The following is a 25685-nucleotide window of genomic DNA, read 5'->3' on the forward strand; positions in this document are numbered from 1 at the left end:
CAGTTTCTCTACAGGGACACCAAAAAGTATTTGGCCTAGGGCCTCTCAATATCTAAATTGGGTCTCGGATCGAGGATAGAAATCTATTTTCTGCTCCCGAAAATGAAAACTGCAATGAAAAGAGCTTTTAACGATGATGCTCCATTCATTCAAGCAGCATGGCTCAGGTGCAAAAGAACATTCCAGAACCGATTTTAAAAAGTCTATGGACAAATTGGTTGACCGTTCAAAACGTTGTATTGAGTTAAATGAATTCTATTTTGAATAAATATTCTTTAAAACATATTACCATGCTTGTAGTTACTATCACTAGCGGTACCCGCACAGCTTTGTCCGTAGAAGAAAAAATTAAAAGGTCATTTGCCTCGCCTGTATATTTGCAAATAATGGATGATGAATTTCTCGCCAATTTGCTATGTTCATTCGCTCGCCCCTGTTATGATAATTTGCTCGTCCACGTTATGCTAATTTACTCGTCCATGTTCTGATAATTTGCCGGGTAAAATGTTCTTAAAATTGGAATAGAAAAAGAACAAAATCGAATTTTTAAAAAAGGACGAGGTGCGCCCCGTGCTCCAAACTAATTTTGTGATGATTTTCATGAAATTTGGCCAAACGGTCTAGGCGCTATGCGTGTCACAGAGATCCAGACTTTCAGCTTTATTATTAGTAAAGATTAAAAGCTCGGTTATTTTCAGATCGCACTTGTACAGGCACCGATTTACACAACTGGGTGCCCCGGGCACTGACAAATATGGTGGCACCCCCCCCCCACACACACAAAAAATATGATGGTAAGTGTTGGATATTATTTTGATAGAAAAAAACTTTAAAATACCGATTTCATACGAAAAAAGTTAATAATTAAGATGTTTTGCAAAGAAATCATTTAATATAAATCTAAAATAAATTTATAGTTTTCATGTTAAAATTTTTTTACAGTTGCAGATGGAAAAACTATGATACAAATGGTGAAGGTAAATCATAATGTGCTTTCTGCGCCTCAATGATTTATATATTTTCTCCTTTGTTTTCTTGTAGTAAATTCATCTATAATGTCCTCATAATCAAGTTTTAGGTCAAACTTCCTTCTATTGATAACAGAGCTAATAAAGATAATTTACCATCAGAAATGAGAGTACGCAAAGGACACTTAATTCTCTTCAATAGCGAAAATGATCGTTCACTACAACAATTGGCTAATATGCTTTCATTTAATAAAAAAAATTGTCAAATGACAAAATTTTTTTGTTCCCTTTAGTTAGAGGCCCCGAACATTGGTCCCCAAAAAATTGATGACATAAATTTGGTGCCCTCTTTCCTTTGGTGCCCGGGGCCGGGCCCCGAATGCCCTGCCGTAAATCAGTCCCTGCGACTTATACATATGTTACGATGCCACCAGGAACTCATTCTTCCTTGCAGCTCTATCAGTAGAATTTTATCCTAGAACATTAGAGTGCATATTGTCTGATAGAGAACTTAAGAGTTATTAGAGCTCAAAAAATCTATTGTTGGCATCCCACGAGCCACTACGGCCATAAAGCACATTTGAATCTATATATATATAAATGGATGCATGTTTGTGGGTGTGTGGGTATATGTGTATGTTTCTTATACAAATCCACAGTTTTCGTCGGATTTCTTCCAAATTTGGCACAGAGGTAAATTGTTACTCAGGAATTCATATAGGCGGGTTTTTGGAATTTAAAAAAGATCCGAAGAGGTTCAAGTTTATATTTTTAATCATAAATTGCTCTTTTCGACACGAACAAATTTTTGTGTAGTTATGAATTGAGTCTTAATAAAAAGCCCGTAAAAAACTGCCCTAGATGAAGTTCCTTCAAAGATTAACTGCTATCGTTAAATTTAGGAACTTTGATTCCAAGCTAATAAAAAGGATTTGCAACTTATAACCACCAGGAAATATTTTAAACACAATTAACATAAAAAGTATCATAAACAGCGGTCGTCAATGTCTCTTAGCGACAAGCGAAACTCATGTTTGGTAAGAGAGCCATAGATAGGCGAAATAATGTTGAACATCGTTTCGTAGCCCGAGGGATCCATTGATGCTACCCATGATTTTACTTAATTTGAATGCTACCGTTAAATTGTAATTTTTAATTATTGTTTATTTAAAAAATCCACCATAGTAAGGGTTGCGTGAATTTTTTATCAGTGTTTTCTACGTTAATAGCAGAGAAAATGCAGACATTAGTAAGGTATTAATATTACATTCAAGATAGACGTACTATCTTCGACTGTTTCAGCATTAGAATACTGTTATTTAAACCACATCTATTTCATTCATATGATCTTTACCAAATCAATTTGCAATGTGTAAATTTTCTGTATACTGTTCCTTGATTTACGTCGAATCTTTAAGTAATTCAGTTCAATTGTAACCAATAACCTAATTCGGTTGAATAGAAGTCGCTCCAGGCTATCAAAGAATATGTATGTTTGTGGGTGTTTGGGAGTGTGTGTTCCTTTTACAAATCCAGTTTTCGTCGGATTTCTTCCATATTTAATACAAAGATATATTGTTGCTCAGGAGTTCATATAGGCTGGTTTTCGAAATTTTAAAAAGACCAAAATGGTCTAAATTCATATTTTGAGTCATTAAAGTGCTTTTTTCTACACGAACGAATTTGTGTATAGTTATGAATTTAGTCTTAATGAAAAGCCCGTAATAAACTGCACTAGATGAAGTTTCTTCAAAGATTAACTACTGTCGTTAAATTTAGGAAATTTGATTCCAAGCTAATAAAAATGATTTGCAACTTATAACCACCAGGAAATATTTTAAATGCAATCAAAACTAAAGGTATTCTCAACGTTGACCGTTATTGCCGATTCGTGACTACAGTAAAGCATGTTTGACAAGAAACCCGAATTAAATCGAAATGCTGCTGTTAAGCGTTTTTTGAAATGCATCCTTCAAAGCAGGAATGCATTGCGATCTTCGACGGTTCTTCTTACTTTGTATGCTTTCTTTTGGAATTTCCGTTGCCGAAATTATAGATCAGTATTTCCAACATGAACAGCCCAGAAAATATCAAAACCAACTCGATATCAATAATTCATTCATTATCCATGTACAAGCTTCAACAATTTAACGTTGGATGGTCCTTAAAACCAATCTGCATATGTTCTTTATACTATTCCATGATTTACGTCGGTTCTGTACCTAATTCGGTTCAACTAAGTTTAATCGCTGAGTTCTAACAAAGAACAAGAGTAAAAAATACTAATTTCGCAAATAAATTGCAAAATAATCATATTTGTGCTTAGTAGCGCATCTGGAATTTGTTTTTCAAGGGGGAGGTGGATGGTCATGAGGTTTCTTACATGCACATAAGCTACCGTACTAGGTTTGCCAATATGCGCTAAAATTAAAGGTTGTGCACCTTTTTTACCCGCAAAATCACACGGAAATATAATTCGACGGAATTCAGACACTTTGGGAGGGTTGGAGTTTTAAGTTTTGAAAAAATGCAAATAAATATTAATTTATATTTAAACTGTTTTAAACTGCAAAAAAATGCTACGTTTTTTATGTAAACAAATTTATTCATTAGAAATGTTATATTACCTTAACGCTCGGAGTAATAGTACATCTGATGAAGCATCTTGGCCGACTAGCAATAATTTTATATCTGTTTAGCAGGTATGATGCAACTTTGGACACACAGAGATTGCTATTTAAAGGCATGACGAAATATTACTCCACAATATGAAGTTTTTTCTTCATCGTGAAATATGTTGAAAAAAGCTGCATTCCCAATTAAAAAGCTAAGTTCGATAGCTGCTATTGTAAACAATCGAAAAATATTGAAAGTTTGTAGCTACCATTAAGCATTTCACCCGTCATTGAAGAAGTGCTGTGACATATGAATGGACAATTACTGTAATAGCTTAAACTCTCTTAAACAGTATAGGGAAAGGTGAAACGCTTTGTATCTCACGTGTAACCTCATTGGACGATTAAGTGCTGTAAATGTATGTGAGATATAACTATTTTCAATACAGATAGCTTTATGTTACTTGCTCAAGGTTGGTTTCACTCACAAATGTAATTAATTCTTCTTGCTGCTGGGAGGGGGACTAAGAACAATATTTAGGAGAAAGTTTTGAATTAAATTTATGGATTAGAAATCTAACACGGATAGTGACCAAAATGCACACGCCTACTTTTTTTCTCAGTTTACTTTTTTCCGCAGTTTAATTTTTGACGGTTTTTTAATAGTTCGTTCAATAACTTCACGTCCACTTACTTCCAAATTTTAATGTTTTACCTTACCTTAAAATGATGACTGTAATGTAGTCAGTGGACCCATTCCCACCTCTCACGACGATTGTATCCCTCTAAATTAAAATTTTGATGCTCTCTAAGGAATACTCTGTCTAAAACAACAAACTTAAATACGTGTTCTCTCTACCTGCATCAGTGTGAGATATCATATATAACATTTACGGCAAGTATTACGTCTTAAAAAAATTTGAACTAGAACTTAAGACTTGACAAATTTTAAATCTTTACAAGCCATTAATATTACTGTCTAACTGTCATTTTTACCAACGAAAATAGAAATTTGACGTCGATATAAGAAAATAAAATGTAGCTGACGTGCGTCTTTTTAGGCAAGTTACACTTATCCAATTTTACTCTATGGCATGGCACTAAATCACCATGGCAAGAGAGAGCAGACACATTTGGTAAAAAAAATTTTAAGTTAAGAAAACTTTTTCTGCGAAATGTGCTTGCCTGAAAACATACAAAATAACCTTTCACTTGATACCTACATTCTCAAAAACACCGCCAAAAAATCCGTAAAACGGAGTGTTGTCGTCTGTTAACAACACTGACTGAATTCTTTATTTTCTGTTGGGAGGACTATTTGTTTAGCTTTTTTACATTGAGGATGATTTTAAATTAATCTGAAAATATTGTAACCGGGTCCAAGAAGACTATTTTGTATATATTTGTGCCTGATAATAGGGATTGACTTTTATTTTTTGGTAAGCTCACGACTCTTTCTAAGGAAACATTCAATGATTTATTTTCTAATAAAATGTATGTGAAAAGTACTGTTGCATTTTTTGATGTATTGGGGAAAACAAAACCTACAAAGGCGGCACAACGCTTTTCTTTCGAAGCATCACCTAAAAGGTTGTCCCACAAGATGTGCAAAAGACAATCATTTGTCTTTGCATTAAGACAATTTACGTACCACCCGTCTGATTCAACCTCAGACAACGTGCCAGTGAACACTACAGAGCCCAAACAATATTCCTCATACTTTTTTGCTTTAAGTTGATGCTACTTTTTAGGCAAATGCTTGATTTTCTGTGTTATTAAAGTACTTCGAAGATTTGAGCCTAGAAAGCGTTGTGAATGTATTTTTTCTCATTTATATTTCTCATTTAGATAGAATTCATTCAATTGATTATCCAAAAGATATGTTGCATTAAAAAGCACCCGGGCAACACCGGGAAGTAAGCTAGTAATAAATAAATACCTTTGTGTTGGAAAAGTAAATGGTGATCAACAACATTTTGACGCACAAAATTATCAGATTATTGCATACACGTGTTTTGAGGTTACATGGAACTTCTTTTTCAATGCAAATAGTGAGCTTTGGGATAAAAAGACATGAAAAAATGGTTCGCTGAAACCTCGCAACACGTGTATGCAATAATCTTCTAATTTTGTGCGTCAAAACGTTGTTGATCGCCATTTACATTTGAGACTTTCCCTGGTGCTATAGAATGTTGCTGTAACTTTACACCAACACCGACAGCTTCCTGGTCCATTGCACGCCAATGCAAAAAAAAAAAAAAAAAAAAACTGAAATCATAGTTTCCTGGATGAAACATATTTTTAGAATTTAACTATTAACATCAAGTACTAGAACGTGTTAATTCCTTAAATATATTTATGTAAAAATATGTGTTATTTAGTAAACGCACAAGTTAGTATTGTAGCGTCGACATGAGATTCCTTCTCTCGCGTACCTATTTTTTCCTTTTACAAAAAAGGAAGTATTGTACTCGCGAAAAAATTTTTCACTCAAAAATCGGCCTTAATTTCCATTTTGCTCGCCCCCGAATGAATATTGTTTTTTTTTTCAACCCGACCACACGTGGATACATGCCTAAGAACGTATAGACACCTGAAGAATCCATTTTGACGATCCCTGAGTTTACAACGAGTTTTCTCGTGACGTCCGTATGTACGTATGTGTGTGCGTATGTGTGTATGTATCTCGCATAACTCAAGAACGGTTATGTCCTAGAAAGTTGAAATTTGGCACATAGCCTCCAAGTGGGGTCTAGTTGTGCACCTTCTCTTTTGGTTGCATTTGGATGTTCTAAAGGGGGTCTTTTACACCTTTTTGGGGTAAAATCATTGTTAATTTCAATGTGAACTCAAGCGGTGCTATAATTTGGCAAACACTTGGCAATATATCGCCAAGTTTTTGGTCGCCAAGTTTTGTCGTCAACTTGGCGACGAATTTGGCGTTTTTTTTTTCTTTTCTTTAAATCTGGTTTTAATTTGGCCATATTTAGAGAGTTAACCATTGAATCACATTAAAACTGCCAAAATTGGGAAAATTTATCTGTATAAAACGTTTTCTTTGCTTCGGTTCGCAACAGACTTGGAATGGAAGTATTTAAAGTGTTTTCTTTTGCTCACTCCGAGGCACTATTATCTTTAAAGGGAAGTTAAAGGAAGTTAAATTGGAGTAAAATAAGTCATGTGATGCACACTCCGCATAGTATGTTCACATTAAAGAACTTTTTTTTCTCAACTGAGGCAGGCAGCAAAAATTGTAAATCTCCATATTTCGGGCTGCATCAGTGGACATGCAGGTTCTAAAGTTTTCCCAAGACTACTAAACGTCAAAAACGAAAGAGCAGCAAATAAATGACTCTTTTCATTCTACTGGAGCTTATAAATAACTTTTTGTTTTTCATTATCATTGAACATTGCATTGTTTTGGAAATTTCTGGTTTCAGGTTAAGAAAATATGTGGCATATGGGAACGACAAAAATATTCTTTCTTGCGATTACAGCTTTCCTGCATGCTCTTGCAGCAAATAAGATTTTTTTTGTTTTCAGCTCTCGCACGGATTGTAAATTTATGCAGTACTAGCGGTAGCCGCAGGGCTTTGCCCGTAGTACAAAATTAAAAGGTCATTTGGTTCGCCTGTATATTGACAAATAATGGATGAATCTCTCGCCAATATGCTGTGTTAATTTTCACGCCCAAATCGCTTCGAGGTGCTCCCTCCATGCTCGGGGGGACAGCAATTACCGACCGTGCTATTAACGCCGCTGATATATCTACATATACAGGGTGTTCCGTTTTAAGCTGCAAGACCTTTATTTTCGCAACCGTTAGTCCCAGATGCATACTTCCAGTCGCAAAAATGTTCAAAATCCGATGCAGAGTTAAGATATTGAAGGTTTGAAGTAAAAATAAAAAGTTGAAAAATACAAAATTCAACTTTTTATACGGGCCCCAAGTCTTCTAACTTATGTTTAGGGAAATAATCTCCATTGAAAAACAATTCCAAAACAAAATGTTTGAAATTAATACGACCAATATTCACCAAGATCTAAAACGCAGCGTTCTGTGACTTAAACCACTTGACAATCGCCGTCAATAACACCTTTTGGGAGGAAAATATAGCGGTTAATAAGTGTTTAAAACTATATGTGTGCAGAGTGTGGTTTTTAAAATTGTTCGAGGTTTTGCAGCGTGTTTTTGCGTATCATGGCATAACATTTGCAAGATTCTTTGAATAGCAATGAAAAATATAAATATCTTGTTTTTTATTGTTTTTTTTTTTTTTTTTAACTTTGACAATCGGTTAGTCTTCTGCAAGGGCGATAAGTTCCAATCTCATCTTCTGTATGGTCCCTTAAAACTTTAAAAGGAATATCTCCTTTAGTTTTAATCGCACAAATGTCAAGTTTTTTGTGTCAGTAATAGTATAGGTGACCTAGAGCCCGTATAAAAAGTTAAATTTTGTATTTTTTGACTCATTTTTACTTTTGCTTCAAACTTTCAGTATCTTAACACGGCATCTGATTTCGAACATTTTTACAATCGGAAGTATGCATCTAGGACTAACGGTTGCAAAAATAAAGGTCTTGCAGGTTAAAACGGAACACCCTGAATATTTCTATCTTCTGTAAACGACGCGTTTTTCCTGTTCGGAAAGTAGATGGCCATTGCATAGTCAAATCAGACTATGTTTTTCTTAATTCAAACAAAAAAAAAAGTGCTTGAAACTCAAAAACTATTTTATTTAAACTTTGCCGAAAAGTTAAATGTACGCCTGTAGCTCATCACGGTCATTAACTTTTTTGAGCAAGACCTATAATACCTACGGGTTTATTTATTTATTTTTTTCCTTTTTTAATAAATAGTATGTTGCAAATTTTGTAAATTATGCATTCTCTCTCTCTCTCTGCTAAATAAAGCGTTTATATAATTGTAGTAATTTACCATTACATAAATAAACATGAATAGATTTTGAAATACCCAGATACGTTTAGAACAAATAACAACCAATTTTCGCAACACAAATAAAAACGCTGCAATGAAAGTCTCTCAATTATTGTTCTGACGCAAGAAAAATCATTGTTTTCGATGAGTATGTACAGCACACACCTAGCGACAAGATAAGGAAGCTTTTTCTGTCACGTTTACGTCAGTTCCTGTCGGTCGCTTCTCGCCAATCGTTTGCATTGCTTAATATTATGATGCGGTTAAAACTGCTTACGAAGAGGATTTCCATTGTTAAATTTCATTCAGTATGATTTTTTTTTTCGTGTAAAATTATATATTTCATCGTAAAAGTAATTACCTATTCATTTGATTTCATTATATGAAAGAAGTGATTGCAATACCGGACCGAAATTGCGATACCGGAATTTGGTATTTTTTCGACGGTGATACGGTAACACCGGTCTTAGAAAATGCTCAAAAAGTACTTGTGTTGCTATATTTCGCAATTTGGTACAAAAAAATCGCTTATTATTAAAATATAAATTTTCTTTTGAGAAAACGTAAAATGAAAGAACAAATCCCATGATCAAATATTATATTGTGATAGTTGCAGTATAATACTGCCGTGGGTAGGCAAAAGGCAGTATCTGCAAATTCGCCTCCCCCCCCCCTTTTTTTCGCAATCTATTGTATTTAAGTTTCTGTACAAACTTGCTTTTTTGCTTTCCCTGTACGTTATTCTTTTGTTGACCAGTGAAGCTGAACTATAAATGACGGCGATGCCCGTGATAAGAATTTAAAAATTTTCCCTTGGATACATGAAAATCCCCTCCCTTCCCGCACTCAACATAGAATTTAAAAAAAAAAAAACAGTAGAAATATCTTTACAGTTTAAAATATTTCTCCAAAAAAATAAAAAGCATTAAGTTACATTAACAGTTGCTTTAAAATGTCAAATAATCCACCAATGTTTATTGCCCAGCTCGCCAAGTGACCAAGCCACCGAAACTCAGCCGATTTGCCAGCAAAGTGAACTCCAATCAATTAGCAGTCCAATCTTTTTACCCGACTGCGCGTACGCGACGCAAAGGAGGGTAATGTGTTTATGAGTCTATGTATGCATGTACGTTTGTTCCTATGTGACTCAGTGATGTTCCTATGTGAAATCAACAGTCGGGGCCCATTGTTTTTTGACAAATCAAGAAACCCCGTAAAATTGGAATGGGCCCTGACTGTTGATCCTTCTATTCGGCTTTTGAATTTAAGATTTGTCTTATGTGTGCATCGAATATAAAACTATTTCAATGGTGCAGTTATTCAGTAGTACTTAACAACATTCTAAACACATACTAATGGGCTTATATTTTTTAACACGCTTTTATTAGCTTCACCTGTATGTATGTATGTATGTATGTATCTTGTAACGGAATCTTGCAGCTCAAGTTTCGCCCACTTCCTGCAATCGGATTCTTTTGAAATTTGGCGCGCGACCTCAGACTCGATGACAATGCAATATTCTATAATCAAATTAATTAATTAACTCTTTTAATTGTTAGTTTCCTCCAATTTTAATCAATATTTTGGCATAAATCCAACAATGTGAAAAAGGAAAAATTTAAAAAAACATTAAAAAATGCTCGCAAAAATTATTTAAAAATATCTACAAAAACCTTTAATTTTTCTGCATCAGACAAAATTTGTTCCAATGTTCCAAGGTAATTAGAACATGAAATATAATTGTTTTTAACTAATTTCATGCCAAAATTTAGGTGAGCCTTCAATTGGAAATTCATTGCTGATCAGACCATTGTTGAACAAAACTTTTATTCAAATGCATCTCAAATTTTCAAAGTAATATAAATATGATTTCCGCAAACATACATCGATGACTCACAGTAGCTTCCCATCGGGGTGCCCTTGTCTTAACTTTAAGATATTACCTCGCACTCGTTTTATAAATAATTTCGTCAATTAAGTCCCAACTAAGACTTTTACGAAAAGAAGTAATTGCAATTTTGCCTGATAATTCTCCAACATAAGACTAAAAAACAGAAAAATAAAATAATGGTTTAAAAAACTAAAAAAAAAAAAACACGCTTTCGTAGTAAAAGGAACTAAAAAGTGAAAAATAAACTTTGGATGATAGTAGTTGACCAATCACTTAATTTTAATGTAATACAAAAAAGCGTGGGGGGCTTCTTATCAGTTGTCTTGAATTTCTTCCATTTGTTGTCTATGCAAATATGTAAATAGACAGCATCCCACGGCTTTTTGTATTACATTAAAATTAAGTGATTGGTCAACTACTATCATCCAAAGATTATTTTTCATTTTTTAGTTCCTTTTGCTACGAAACCGTGTTTTTTTTTAGTTTTTTAAACTATTATTTTTCTTCTTAGTTTTTTTGGTTTTTTACGCAGTCGGGTTTTTTGTTTTTACTTAATAATAATTTTATAATAACTAAAACGTTTAAACAAAAACCTTGCCGTCTCCCCCTCTTCTTCGAAGAAAAAGAACGTAATTAAAACAGAAATTTTTCTAGAAAAAATAGAAAATCCTACCCCCAGTAGAAATATGAATTTTACTTAAGTACGCAACGCAATTTGCACAAAATGATCATTCCGCTCCACCTAGAAATAAAGTATTTTTTAAATTAAAATCCGCTTTGCAAATACAAAAGAAAAATCCTGCTCCTTCGCACAAAAAAAAAGAAAAATTAATTTGAATTTTGACATCTTGAATTCAAATTATGTTTTTCGCAATCACGAGTGTGTGTGTGTGTGGGGTATGTGTGTTTGTGTGTAGGGGGAATGTGTATGTGTGTAGGCATGTGTGTTTGTGTCTGCGTGCAGGTATGAGTGTTGGGTAGTTGTGTGTATGAGTGTTTGTGTGTGTGGAGGGGGGGGGGGAATGTGTATGTGTGCGTAGGCATATGTGTTTGTGTCTGTGTACAGGCATGAGTGTGTGGGTAGTTGTGTGTAGGCGTGTGTGTATTATGTGTAGGTGTCTGTATGTATGCGCGTGTGTGTGTATGTGTTTGAGTGTGTGTTTGTGTGTAGGTGTATGTATGTGTGTGTATGTGTTTGTGTGTGTGTGTACGTGCGTGTATGTATGCGTGTAAGTGTAGGATATTGACGCAACCTGGAAACGGTTTTCGCTAGAGGAGCAGCATCGTGAAGTGCGACACCCGGTCGACGGTGGTGCTGCAGAGGGTGCTGGTGGGAAAATAAAACCATAGGACATCAAAACAGTCGAATGAAAGCAATAAGCAATCGTGATTGCTCAAAAAAAACCCCTCAAATACGCAACGTAATTCATATAAAACCAGAAACTAAAAAGTTTTTATTATATCGTCACCTCAGAGCAACAGTAGAATATCTTAGTATTATTCCTGGGATTTGATGTCTTACTGTTGCTCTGAGCCGACGATATAAGAATGGCAGTATATTTTCCTACTTACTTGACACTTAGATGTTTTGGACAATTCACACAATATCTTTACAAATTATAGGCTATGTGTAAGACAAGCTATATTATTGTAAAGTTTCATTAAAACCCATTCAATAGTTTTTGCGTGAAAGAGTAACAAACATCTATACATACAAACTTTCGCGTTCATAATAGTACTAGTGAGATGAAGTGTTTGCGCGAAACGGATCCTTAATAATTTTGGTTCAAAGCATTTTTTGCTGAAATAAAAGGGACGTTAGCTCATTTAAGAATTTGTTTAGCTTATTACCCATATTATCCGGATGTTCGTTTTACCGGATTGCTTAGTCCGGATAAACGAGGTTGTATTGTACTGCATTATTCTTAAACTAGTGGTACCCGCACGGCTTTGCCCGTAGTAAAACATTAAAAGGTCTTTTGGTTCGCCTGCACATTTACAAATAATGTATGGTGAATTTCTCGCCAATTGGCTTGCCCATTGGCGATGTTACGGTTCTACGTTATGATAACTTGGTAATTTACTCGTCCATCTTATGATCATTTTGCTCGGGAAAATGTTCTTAAAATTGGAATAGAAAAGAACAAAATCGAATTTTTGAAAAATCGCTTCGAGGTGCGCACCCCCGTGCTATAAACTAACTTTGTGCCAAATTTCATGAAAATCGGCCGAACGGTCTAGGCGCTATGCGCGTCACAGAGATCCAGACATCCTGACAGACAGAGATCCAGAATTTCAGCTTTATTATTAGTAAAGATTATATTTCTTATTAATTATTATATATTTCTGTATTGTAACATTCTGTGCGCACAAGCAGTTTTTTTCTACAGGAAATGAAAAAATGGGCAACAGACGGTAAAAATAAGGTATGAAATACTGCAACTAGAGGCAGCGATTGGAACTGAAAAGTGGGGGGGGGGGACAAAAAAACGACAACTAAAAGCCATAGGAATTTTAGCGGCAGCAAAAAAAAGAAAAGAAAAAGAGGAAAACAAAGTACAAAATTTTGCTGAGGCAGCTTTTTAGAGCATAACAGTTGTAATTGATGCAAATTTAACAGCTTGACTAACGTTTCTCTTATGATTTTGATGAATTATGTACACAACTTTCCCCAAAGAAAACACTCAGAGACTCAGACATGAATGAGACTTGCATTTTTTACCCCAAAGTGCTTTCAGCTGTCACAACCACTTGCTGATAATTTCATAAAGCATTTATGGCTTGTTTTAGTTTCAAAATTGATTTGCTAATATCTAAACAATGAATACATTAACTAACGAGCTGATGTGTGCATCACGTGACTTCCTTTTACTCCAATTTAAAGCCTCGGAGTGAGCAAAGAAACACTTTAAATATTTTCACCCCAAGTTTGTTGCGAACCGAGGCAAAGAAAACGTTTTATAGGTACGGTTAAATTTTCGCAATATTGGCAGTTTTAATGTGATTCATTGGTTAACTCTCTAAATATGGCCAAATCGAAACCAGATTTAAAAATTAAAAAAAAAAAATTAATTTGAATTTTGACATCTTGAATTCAAATTATGTTTTTCGCAATCACGAGTGTGTGTATGTAGGCGTGTGTTTGTGTGTGGGGGGTATGTGTGTTTGTGTAGGGGGTATGTGTATGTGTGTGTTGGCATGTGGGTTTGTGTCTTTGTGCTGGCGTAAATGTGCGGGTAGTTGTGTGAATGAATGTGTGTGGGGGGGAGGTATGTGTTTGTGTCTGTGTGCAGGCAGGAATGTGTGGGTAATTGTGTGCATGTGTGTGTGTATGTGTAAGTGTCTGTATGTATGCGTGTGTGTATGTGTGTGTAGGTGTATGTGTGTGTGTGTGCATGTGTGTGTGTAGTTGTGTATGTATGCGCCTGTGTATAGGACATGGATGCAACCTGAAGACGGCTTTCGCTATAAGAGCAGCATCGTAAGGAGCCGGTCGACGGTGATGGTGCGGAGAGTGGCGGTGGGAAAATAAAATGATAGCACGCCAAAACAGTCAAATGAAAGCAATAAGCAATCGTGATTGCTCAAAAAAAAAGCGCCAAATTTGTCCCCAATTTGGCGACCAAACGCTTGGCGATATCTTGCCAAGTGTTTGCCAAATTATAGCACCGTTTGAGTTTACTTTGAAATTAACAATGATTTTACCCCAAAAAGGCGTAAAAGACCCCCTTTAGAACATACGAATGCAACCAAAAGTGAAGGTGCACAACTAGACCCCACTCCGAGTCTATGTACCAAATTTCAACTTTCTAGGACATACCGTTCTTTAGTTATGCGAGATACATGCACACATACATACATACACACATACATACGTACATACGGACGTAACGAGAAAACTCGTTGTAATTAACTCGGGGATCGTCAAAATGGATTCTTCGTGTGTCTACACGTTCTTAGGCATGTATCCACGTGTGGTCGGGTTGCAAAAAAATCAATATTTATTCGGGGGCGAGCAAAATGGAAATTAAGGCCGATTTTTGAGTTAAAAAATATTCGCGAATACAATACTTCCTTTTTTGTAAAAGGAAGCAAAAATTTTGCTGATTAATGTTTCGTAAACTGATGTACAAAGTAAAACAAATAATTATGATTTGAAAGTTTTGACACTTCTGCTTTTTTAAAATTATTTCTAGTTTAGGTTCTTAATTGGAAAATAAAGTAAATAAATAAACCATAAAAAGGTGGGGGGCTATTGCCCCCTCCCCCCCTCAAATCGCCATCACTGTCTGTAACGGTACTCAAATATATTCCGGGTATTTAATTAAGATAAAAATAAGAGAAAACTCAAACTTACCCAAAAAGAAAATTTTTGCAAAAACCGGAAAAAGTAAAATCGGGTATCTTAGAAACTTTTAGCATCGGTAAATATTAACAAAGGGAAATGAAGATAAAGATGTTTCAAGATCATAATTCTGCCAAGTGGAAAATGTAAATAGTCTTGCCCTTTCCCAAGATCGTTAACTTCCGCCACATTCCAAGGTGAGTAAAACTCGGGGTAAACCGGCCGCTGTGGATTCATCTTTTATCGAGCGAAGATGAAGAATTCCCCCATCACACTTTCTCATGAGACAATGTCTTATCTAACTCAGCATATCTTGGATGGATATATATGAAATATTAGGTATTATTCGCGTTTATTTTATGTTCAACTTTATTTTAAAGGGTAATTAGAATTCGTTAGTTTTATTTTGAACTTGTACCGTCACTTCCGGTAATTTTGAACCACAAAATAAATAAATAAATGAAATAAAATATAAACAGAATAAAATAAAACGAATAAAATAAATAGTTTCAATTAAAAATAAACCAAGAAACAATTTAAATAAATAAATTTTAAAATTTTAAAAATCCCCCCAAAAATTTTGATGATGCAACTTGCGCCGTAATCCCCTCCTATGGGCACCCCTGTTGCAGATGATAGCATTAGCATGGGCTTAGACGACATGTATTATTAAAAGTATTACGAAACATAGTGAAGTGATATTCTTGGATGCCAGTGTTATAAAAAGTATTTGAGTCAAAAGTTGGACGGAGATGGGCTTCTCAACGGAGGGCATATGGACCCCTTGTGGCCACGGAAAAAAATAAAGGGGACCACAGGAAAAATTTGCCTGTCGAAAGGGATCACCGGTTGAACTATATTTTAACTATCAAAATCTTTTGGAAGAGGGGAAAATAGTTCACATAACTTTGACCCAATCATTTGCACAGGTATAAGTGAGAAAAAAAACGATGCTTCTTAAACAAAATCCTAACACAAAACACAGAATGTTCATTGTTTTTCTCCTCAAACATCAACCGTTATAAAGTTATTTTGCAACAATAATACATGCGATTTAGAATTTCAGAAAACGCATTTACACGCAAGAAGAGTGACATTTCAACTGTTATTTCTGACTGAAAGCATACATGACTTGTTTTTCATGGAGAAATAAAGCTAAATAAATGATTTAGTTGAAACTGTTTGATTCAGAAAAAGTTTAATTAAAATTTCTTTTTTTTTTTCATATTATTACATTAATGCATAGTGTTTTGCAATATTTCTCCGAATACTTGATTTTAAATTCTATGCAAATATAACTTTTCAATTTTAAAATTATGCGGTGTATATAACGTTTTTTAATATCCCGAAAAACTTTTTTGGATAAAACAATAACATGAAAGAAGTTTCCATTAGAATATAATCTCGTCAAAAATAGCAAGGAGAGACTGGGGATACATGATCCCACAGCCAAAATTGTACCAAAATCATTAAGTAGAGATTTGAAACTTGACAATTATATTAAAGTTATACTTGTACATAAAAACTGGCAGCATTTTTTTTCCAGCCATTTTGTTTTAGCTCAAGAAATGATTATATGAATGTGTCAAGGTCAACTTTTTTTTAGAAAGCATACTGAAGTTTACATTATCTGCTACATACAACTCAAAAAAAAAAATACCGAAGTGTAATGTTAAACATTAGACAGTCTTTAATAATTGAGACATATTTTTAGTAAATTGCCGCTGATTGTTAATAATAGAACAAGTATGTTTGTAAAAATCGCATATTAGGGATACTTAATCCCTTCGTTTTGAGGGATACATGATCCCAAGGATCAAGTATCCATATGACAATATAAACAAAGAAAGCAATATAACTGTTGTTCAATTAGTTGACATTAACTTTAAACATTCAAATCCGTGTTAACATGATAAAATGTATGCAGCAAATATGCTAAACCATTAAAATATCAGTTCGCACTTGTAACCCATCAAAGATCTAAACATAAACTAACTCTATTATGAATTATGTTCTGAAAAGCCAAATGAGCTTGAACAAATGGAAATAGATATCAAATCTTTCAAAAAATCAGTAATCCAACGTCATTAAGCACAAAAATTGCAAAAAAAATTGCAGACACGTGTTTCGGTGTTACAAGGAACACCTTTTTTTGAAAAAGGTGTTCCTTGTAACACCGAAACACGTGTCTGCAATTTTTTTGCAATTTTTGTGCTTAATGACGTTGGATTACTGATTTTTTGAATCTTCAGCACAAAGGTATTTATTCGTTATCAAATCTTTGTTTGAAGGGGAAAAAAATGATTTTGCTATAGTTAGATTTACAACAAAAAAGTGAATTGCCCATTATGTAGACCCAGTAGCGGATGGAATGCAAAATTAGATTTCTAGAGTGAAATGGTAATATGCTTAATCAATCTATCTTATACATATAAAATCTGAGTATCTATCTATCTATCTATCTATCTATGTCCAAGCTTCTTCTCCCGAACGACAGTGAACTGACCATCGAACCAGGTATCGATGGATTCGTCATCTTCCCGTCTTCATGTTTGGCTATTTAACATAATCCTCCGATAATAATTAGCGGAGATATCAATTAAAAACTATTAATTATGACTCTTAGATTTCAAAATCAAATCCCTATTTTTCGAAGGCTTTCCTCCATTTAAATTATTATTCAGTGCTTCATCTCAACTTTCCGCAACAATGCTTTTATTAAAATGTATGTGAGCGTGAAGAAAATCATTGAGATGAAAGATCTGTTGCCATTTCTTTTTCTCGAATATGAACAGGTAAAATTCTTGTTTTTGTTTTGAGGCTTTTCCTGTAATCAGGGGATTTAAAATGTTTACTTTATGGGGGTTTTCCGCAATGTGCCACAAAATTTCACTGACTTTTTTTTTTTTTTTTGGTTCAAGCCTGAGTGTTGAACTCGCGTCACTTGACATAACTTTTATTTTCGAGGTGGGCCGTGCAAAGCCGGGCGACGCAGCTAGTTTTTCCTGAAAAATTGACGAAATGTGTTGAGCTGCACACATTCAGTTGAGATGAGCGGAACTTGAAGAACTACAGCAAACGAATTGTTTGCAGTTGACTTTTCAGGTTTTGAAAACATATGCTTGGCTTTCTTTTCTTTTTTATAAGTCCACTGATAGTTACATCTTTTTCCCTCTTTTTTAAAATTAATTCAACTGATAAAACTCTTAATTCAATTATTGTAAGACAAGTTTCAAATAGTTGATTTTTGTGCTTGTCATCCTATTTTTACTTCCTTTCACAAAAAAGGAAGTATTGTATTCGCGAAAAAATTTTCACCCAAAAATCGGCCTTAATTTCCATTTTGCTTACCCCCAAATGAATGTTGAGATTTTTTTTCAACCCGACCACACATGGGTATGTGCCTAGGAACGTACAAACACCCGAAATATCCATTTTGACGATCCCCGAGTTAATTACAACGAGTTTTCTCGTGACGTCTGTATGTACGTATGCATGTGCGTATGTGTGTATGTATGTCGCATAACTCAAGAACGGAATGTCCTAGAAAGTTGAAATTTGGTACGTAGACTTCTAGTGGGGTCTAGTTGTGCACCTTCCATTTTGGTTGCATTTCTATTCTCTAAAGGGGTCTTTTGCCCCTTTTTGAGGGGAAATCATTGTTAATTTCGATGTAAACTCAAGTGGTGTTATAATTTGGCGGACACTTGGCGATATTTCAAAAGTCTTTTGGTCGCCAAGTTTTGTCGCCAACTTGGCGACAAATTTGGCAATTTTTTAAATTTTTTTTAAAAGTCTGGTTTCAATTTGGTTACTGTTGGTGATATTTAGAGAGTAAACTATTGAATCATATTAAAACTTCCAATAATGAGAAAATGACATTAAATTGGAGTAAAAGGAAGTCATGTGATGCACACATCAGCTCATTTTATTTGTTGTAATTTTAGCTTCATTACGGTAAAAGTTTTGTTAGTTTTATTTATTAAATAAACTGTATTGGAGAATAAGTAACTGATTAAAAGCATCATAAATTCATTAAAGTTGTGTACTTTTTTTTTTTACAAATGTCCTAGCGGATGACTAGCGGTCCTAAAAAATGGTATTTTGTGTTCACATTATTATAATTTAATAAAGAAAATTAGAAATAGTGTTAATTTTTACAAATATTATGTAGAAAACTGAAATCCATAAATAAATTGCTGATCTAGTGAACATTCTATGTATTTTCTCAGTGGGATCAAGTATCCCTCATGAAGGGATCATATATCATTTATATAACCGAAACTATCTGTTTAATTTCATCTAAAAAGTTCTGTCAGATAGAGGAGAAAATTACCTTTGTTCACGTACTTTAAAAAATAAAAAAAAACTGATAATTGCACCAGGGAAAAAAATTGAAAACTAAAGTGGGGATCAAGTATCCCCAGTCTCCCCTATACAAACAAAAATGAGTAAAGGGATTAAGTAAAATTAGAAATAAAGTAATATTTCAAACAATATCTTAGGGAGACATTTTTTGAAATATGGGTAAATCAACTTCTAATAGATAGGTTGGTTTTATCAAAAACAGCTTTAAATGTAAAACTCTACAAATTATTTTAGTTTGCGTTTAAAGCATTCCCCTTTAAAAAAAAAATACGTTTTTTCAGGAAAAGCATCAACTTAGATGAACTTAAAAAGTAAAACTTCATCTGAATGTAAAATTTTCAAATTACTAATTTCCATCATTTAAGATTGATTAGAAATAAAAATACCTAACGTTATGTGCTTTAAATAAACTTTATGACAAGTGTACTGGTGGATATCGGCCATAAAGTCTTTATGTTTACAATCGCATTGCATCCTAATCACCTTTTTTTTTTCTTTCTCAAATTAGGCATGCCTCGGTATTACCTATTCTAGAAAATCACCAGTCATAGTAAGACGGGTGCAAAATTCTTGGTCATATCCATTCCATTCAATTTGTAGAAATATGAAATCTATTGATTAGGGTATTATCGCAATTCGCTATTGCGAAAAGTATAATTTGAATTCAAGACGTCAAAATTCAAATGAAGCTGAATGCTGGATGTTCATTTTTATTTATTTATTATTTTTCTTTTTGTACAGCTCTCAAAGTTTTGAGGCGTGAACAGGGGTGCCCATTCCCCACAAGTTAAATGGCGCAAATCTCCACCCCCCCCCCCCTCATTTTTCTCAACCCTCTTTCCTTTTTTTATTTTTAGCTTTCTTTTTTTTAAATTTATTTTTTTTTTTAATATTATTTATTTATTTATTTATTTTTAATTATTAGTATTATTTAGAAAATTTCTGTACCATGCCAATGACATACACACACAGAGACACAGAAACTAAAAAAGTAAATGAAATAAAATATGAATAAAATAATAAATTTAATTTAAATAAATAAACAAAATTTAAAAATCCCCCCAAATGCAGATGGCGCAACTTGCGCCATAATTCCTCCCCCCTACCCCCTGTGGGCAACCCCTGGGCGTGAATAAACTTGGTACGATTTCAAACACGTTTATCTTGGTAAAATAAAATAAAACTACCTCGGGGGGGGGGGGGGAAACTTCCGAATCTAAACTATTTACACGGAAAACATCCTTTTAGAATTGAAATTAGAAAGCATTTTTTTTTTTTTTTTTTTTTTTTTTTCATGTTTTTACTTCAAGTTTTGGTCAAAGAATATTTATTCGCGACAGAACAAACTTCGAAAAATGTGATTAAAAACCTTCTTTTTTATTTCCGGAAATGAGAGAAGGAAGAAGAAAAGGGAAGCTTTTTAAAGGCTGGTTGAGAAAATACATAAGGGTATAGTCCGACCTCGAACAAATGACACTTGTCAATCATTTGAGAAAACTAGTCCATTCCTTAAAATAGGTAGAGAAGGAAGAAAGGACATGTGCCATGTTTTGGAGTGTTTAGCAACGTTTTGGCGATATGAAATAAAAGTACTACCAGTATTTTTTTTATGTGATTATTTTATTTAGACCTGAAAGATTTAAGTTGCGGCAATTACTGTATTCGCAACTCCAATAAACTCTAGGGGGCGCTGAAGCCACTGTCTAATGGCGGATGAAAGCGGTAAAACAAACAGATGCCGTAACTTATAACTTGCTTTGAAGATTAATGAATGACAGTAATTTTTCATCGTGTTTGTGGGAAACTTTCTTTTCTATTCCTTTGAAATTACATTACAGCACAAACTGACTGAAGCCTGTAATTTTCTCCAAAGAAAACACGTGGAACGGAATGTTTTACCTTTTTCTTTAGTATTGTTAATCACCGCAAGGTAAGCGTATTCGAGCTCTGGAGTTGCGAATTGAGTTGGTGAAGTAAAATGACAAGCCTTACATTCTTTTTCTTGCAACCCTACTTAAACCAATTTTCAATTAAAATTAATTATCGAGGGCGTTGTTATCTCTGACCAATGGCTGCTAAAAGAAGTAAAACAAAGACACACCCATTTACGTAGGGTGTAACCTGTCCAATGAAACATCTGCCTTTGCCGCACAGAATTAAGATGTTTCACCTCTTTGGCTATTTTCTTACATTCCAAGGTGACGTGTTCAATTTCTAGAACCAATGACGCACTTGCAAATTCCGTTTCCACTTTCCTCTCCATATCTCCCTTCACGAAAATGGAAAATTTTAAAACGAAGCTGAGCCAAGGCTCAACTTTTCGTGGTCAGACTTCATCTCTTATTTGACAACGCTGTGACAGAAATAGGTAAGAGATTTAAACGCATTGCGCAAGAAGTGATATTTCGTACGACGAATGAAAAAATTTGGTACTGAAGTTCGTAAGAATATTTTCTTTTAAACGTAATCAAAATACGAAGTCTGCAATATTAATCCCAACTTAATTCTACTCACAATTCAAATTAACTATAGGAGGCGCCGCTGTGTTTGGCTAATAGCGACTAAAAGAGGTTGAGCCGCTACAGAGATAGGCCGACGCATCAGCTTAAGTTTAGCCATTTTGGATCGGATTTTTCATTGTTGCGCTGCTTGGGTTACCACAGCAAAGTTTCGGATTTCGCCAAATTTGCAGAAAATAACATTTTATTTAATAAACAATTCACGTGCCGCTAATAATTGCTTGCAGTGAACAATCACCAACGCGATAACTCGCCAGAAAAGACAACCACTCAAACACGCGCTCCGATCCAAAAAGGCTGATCTTAAGCTGATGCGTCGGCTCGTATATATAGGGGCCTTAGAAAGAGGTAAAACCAAAACCCACTCACTTACATAAGATACGACCTGTCCAACGACATATCTTCCTTGTCCGCGCAAAATCAAAGAGTTTTACCTTTTTTGGCTAATTTCTTAAATCACCGCAAGGTGGCATAGTCGGGATCAAGAACTTTGAATTGCCTTCAGAAAGTGAAGCAGAACATTTCAAGACTTTTTCAACACTTATTTTTTAAATTAACGCATAAATGCTTTAAAATGCTTTTGAATCTAGAAATGGTCTTTGCTAAAACTCAGGGCCGTATTCAAGCGGTGGGTTTTTAGAGTTCAAACCCCCTTCGAAATTTTTCAAAATCATTTCAAAAAGTGCTTTTTATCTTTTTTTTTATCTTTTTTTTTTGCTGAAAACATTATTATTAATAAATAATTTATTTATTTATTCCGATTTTATTTAAAAAAGGAAATTTTCATAACTGAAAATGGGGTTGTTTCCTTCAGTCAAAAGTACTACTTTTAGTCACTGAAATTGATAGAATAAGCAAAAAAAAAAAAAGCGACAAAAAACTTTCATTTCCCCAACGCTTGGTTTTAAGTTCATTTTTTAAAATATCCGATTTTGAAAATAATGCGTGGTCTTTATGACGTCAGAAATAATGTCCTTTGGCGCATCTGTCTACCGCGTTTCCACGCTATAATAATCAAGAAGCGAATTAAATGTTGCGCTCTAAGCTTGCTAGCAAAACCACGTCGTTGCCAACACATGTGAGTAAAGATGCGAATTAAATATTGTGATCTGTGAATGGCATTTCATCACTTGTGATGTAATGTGCAGAAGCATAAAAAATGAAATTTAATTTGCGCGCCGATTAAAATATTTTTTTAAAAATATTAAACTTTGTCAAGTTATTTAAAAAATGGTCGGATCGTATATTTTCAAACATGCTCTTTTAGAAACGAGCTGATGTGTGCATCACATGACTTCCTTTTACTCCAATTTAATGTCATTTTCTCATTATTGGCAGTGTTAATGTGATTCAGTCGTTTACTCTCTAAATATCACCAACAGAGGCCAAATTGAAAACAAATTTAAAATAAAATGAAAAAAAAAAAAAATCTCCAAATTTGTCGCCAAGTTGACGACAAAACTTGGCGACCAATAGACTGGCGATATATCGCCAAGTGTCCGCCAAATTATAACACCACTTGAGTTTACATCGAAATGAACAATGATTTCCCCCAAAAATGGGCAAAAGACCCCTTTAGAAACACCCGAATGCAACCAAAAGGGGAGTTGCACAGCTACACCCCAGTAGGAGTCTACGTACCAAATTTCAACTTTCTAGGACATTCTGTTCTTGAGTTATGCGACATACAAACGCACATACGCACATACATACATACGTACACACAGACGTCACGAGAAAACTCGTTGTAATTAACTCGGGAATCGTATAAATGGTTATTTCGCGTGTCTATACGTTCTTAGGCACTTATCCACGTGTGGTTGAGTCGAAAAAAAACTCAACATTCATTCGGGGCTGAACAAAATGGAAATGAAGGTCGATTTTTGAGTGAAAATGTTTTCGCGAATACAATACTTGCTTTTTTGTAAAAGGAAGGACAGAAAAAAGAAAAGAAAGGAAGATTGAAAAAGGGGAGAAAACTTCGAATATAAAAGAAAACGTAAAGATTGAGTAAAATTTACATGTTTGGTATTTACTGTTGTCAGGCGCGTCCCTATGTGCGAGGTCGTGCGACGCACGACGGCGCCAAAGTCAAAAAGGCGCTAGCTCTACCAATGAAAAATGCTCCAAATGGGTGGAAAAAATCTCCAACAAAAATATTGAACTATTCATTATATCTAATAGTGGCAGTGAAATTATACTGCTCCTCCAACAAGCAATCCTCCTCGCTGCCTGCCTAAAAGGAAAAATTATTGCCTTGCTGTGTCTAAACATGCTGTTATTCAACAGTGCAATCGTTTACAGTGAAAACACATGATGCTAATTGATGCATAATTTTGCATTTTTCTTCATATTTGGAGCCGTGAATGCTATTTCGGTATAATATATTTTCACAAGGTTGAGCATACGAAGCGCAAGAAATTTGCTATTACCCATTTTGGTTCTTACGGTGAATATGTTGTACTAGAATTTGTGCAATATGTCTTTTTGTGATTTTTAACTATTGTTTGTGGCAATTTCACTGTACCGTACTTCTTTCTGTTATCATACATACAAAAATACGGTAAGCACATTTGCATATCATTTACTTGTGCATAATACACATATATTTTAGACAATAATTTAGGTTATATTTTTAGTTCCGAAAAGTAACGACTTGACCATAATTACTCAATTCCCCTACCCCCTTTTTCTTCAACTATTTGTGTATTGATTTAAAGAAAGAGCTTTGGACAATGTGTTTGTTTCAGATATTAAATTCAATGCCTTTTAACGATTCCGTAATTAAGAATTTTTCGTTTTACCGGCAAGTTTCTGTTTTAGATTTTAATGTGGAATATCCTCTACAATATTATCCTTCAATTTAGAAACATAATGTACCCCCCTGTTCCGTGGCGCAACTAGAGGGGGGATGTCACATGGCACCCTTTGGTTGCCCCATCTCTCCAGAATGCTGAGTTGAATGTTTTTTAAAAATATTCTTTATTATTGAGGAGAAAAAAAAGACGCTTCTTTGGAAAACAAAGTGATTTTAATAAGAAAAAAATAATGATGTTGGGGTAAAACTTTTATTTTGTTAAGAAAGAAATCTTTGAAACAAAAGTTTTAACAGGTTCATATAATTGGTCAGCTACTCGTCCCCTCCGCCCTATTTTTTTTTTCTTTTTTCTTAATTATTTTTCTTTTTTCTAGTTCGTCTGAAAGTACGGAAGTCCTAAAATGCCGCTCCTCCGAATCTTTCCCTGTCCCCCCGCAAGAGCATTACGGAGCATCTCAAATTTCGTTTCCAGATCTTCAATTTTGCAAAATTTCCAGGGAAAATCCCCCTCCCCCGGGGACCAGGGGATCCCAGGGGGGTTCCCCCGAAAACCAAATAACATCACTTGAAACTGCTTTCGAAAATCATCTAAAATTGCGTGAAAGATTGCCCGCCCAATGTAACCAAATATGGTCTTACAATCGCGTTTTTAAGATTTCAATTTCAGAAAATATTCGGGCAACGGCCTCCAAATAAGCCTTTCTTTAATATCATCAAAAAATAGGTTTTTTAAACATGATTTACAAAAACTTTAAGTCGAATTGCCTCTGAACCTCTTCCTCTAATATCATAGAATATTGCTTAAGTTTTTAGGACTTTAATTTTGAAAAAAATTCCAAGGGGGAGCTCCAGAATCCCTTCTTATAAAAATCTTTGAAGTTGTCTACAATTGCGTTTTTGGAAGTTTAATTTCGAAAAATTGGGAGGAGAGAGGAAGAATCGATTTCTATCCAAAAAAAAAAAAAAAAAACATCGGGTGGAACCCCAGGTCCATCTCTTGTTCTAACGTCAATAAATATGACCTATTATCGCGTTTTAAGGTTTCAACTTCTACAAATTTCTGCGGAGCCCCTTGTACCATTTTCCCCCATAACACCACCAAATACTAGCGTCCCTTTATACTCAGTATAAAGGATCGCTACCAAATACCATCTAAAACTGCGTTTTTAAAACTACAAGTTTCAAAAATTTTCCGGAGAGAACCCCTGGACCTTTCTTTTTA

At 34.5% G+C, this 25685-nt stretch overlaps 1 protein-coding gene across 2 annotated transcripts in view; it reads right to left on the bottom strand.

The window, feature by feature from the left end:
- The window catches only part of LOC129225818 (tolloid-like protein 1), a gene marked incomplete at its 3' end in the record, with an annotated part of 126022 nt that overhangs the window by 96759 nt on the left and 3578 nt on the right, over positions 1–25685 (bottom strand). The window contains 1 exon segment of one of the 2 annotated variants that reach the window (XM_054860333.1): positions 9917–9928. 2 annotated transcript variants of the gene reach the window in all.

The sequence above is a fragment of the Uloborus diversus genome, chromosome 7, assembly GCF_026930045.1.
Source record: "Uloborus diversus isolate 005 chromosome 7, Udiv.v.3.1, whole genome shotgun sequence".
NCBI classification, from domain to species: Eukaryota; Metazoa; Arthropoda; class Arachnida; order Araneae; family Uloboridae; genus Uloborus; species Uloborus diversus.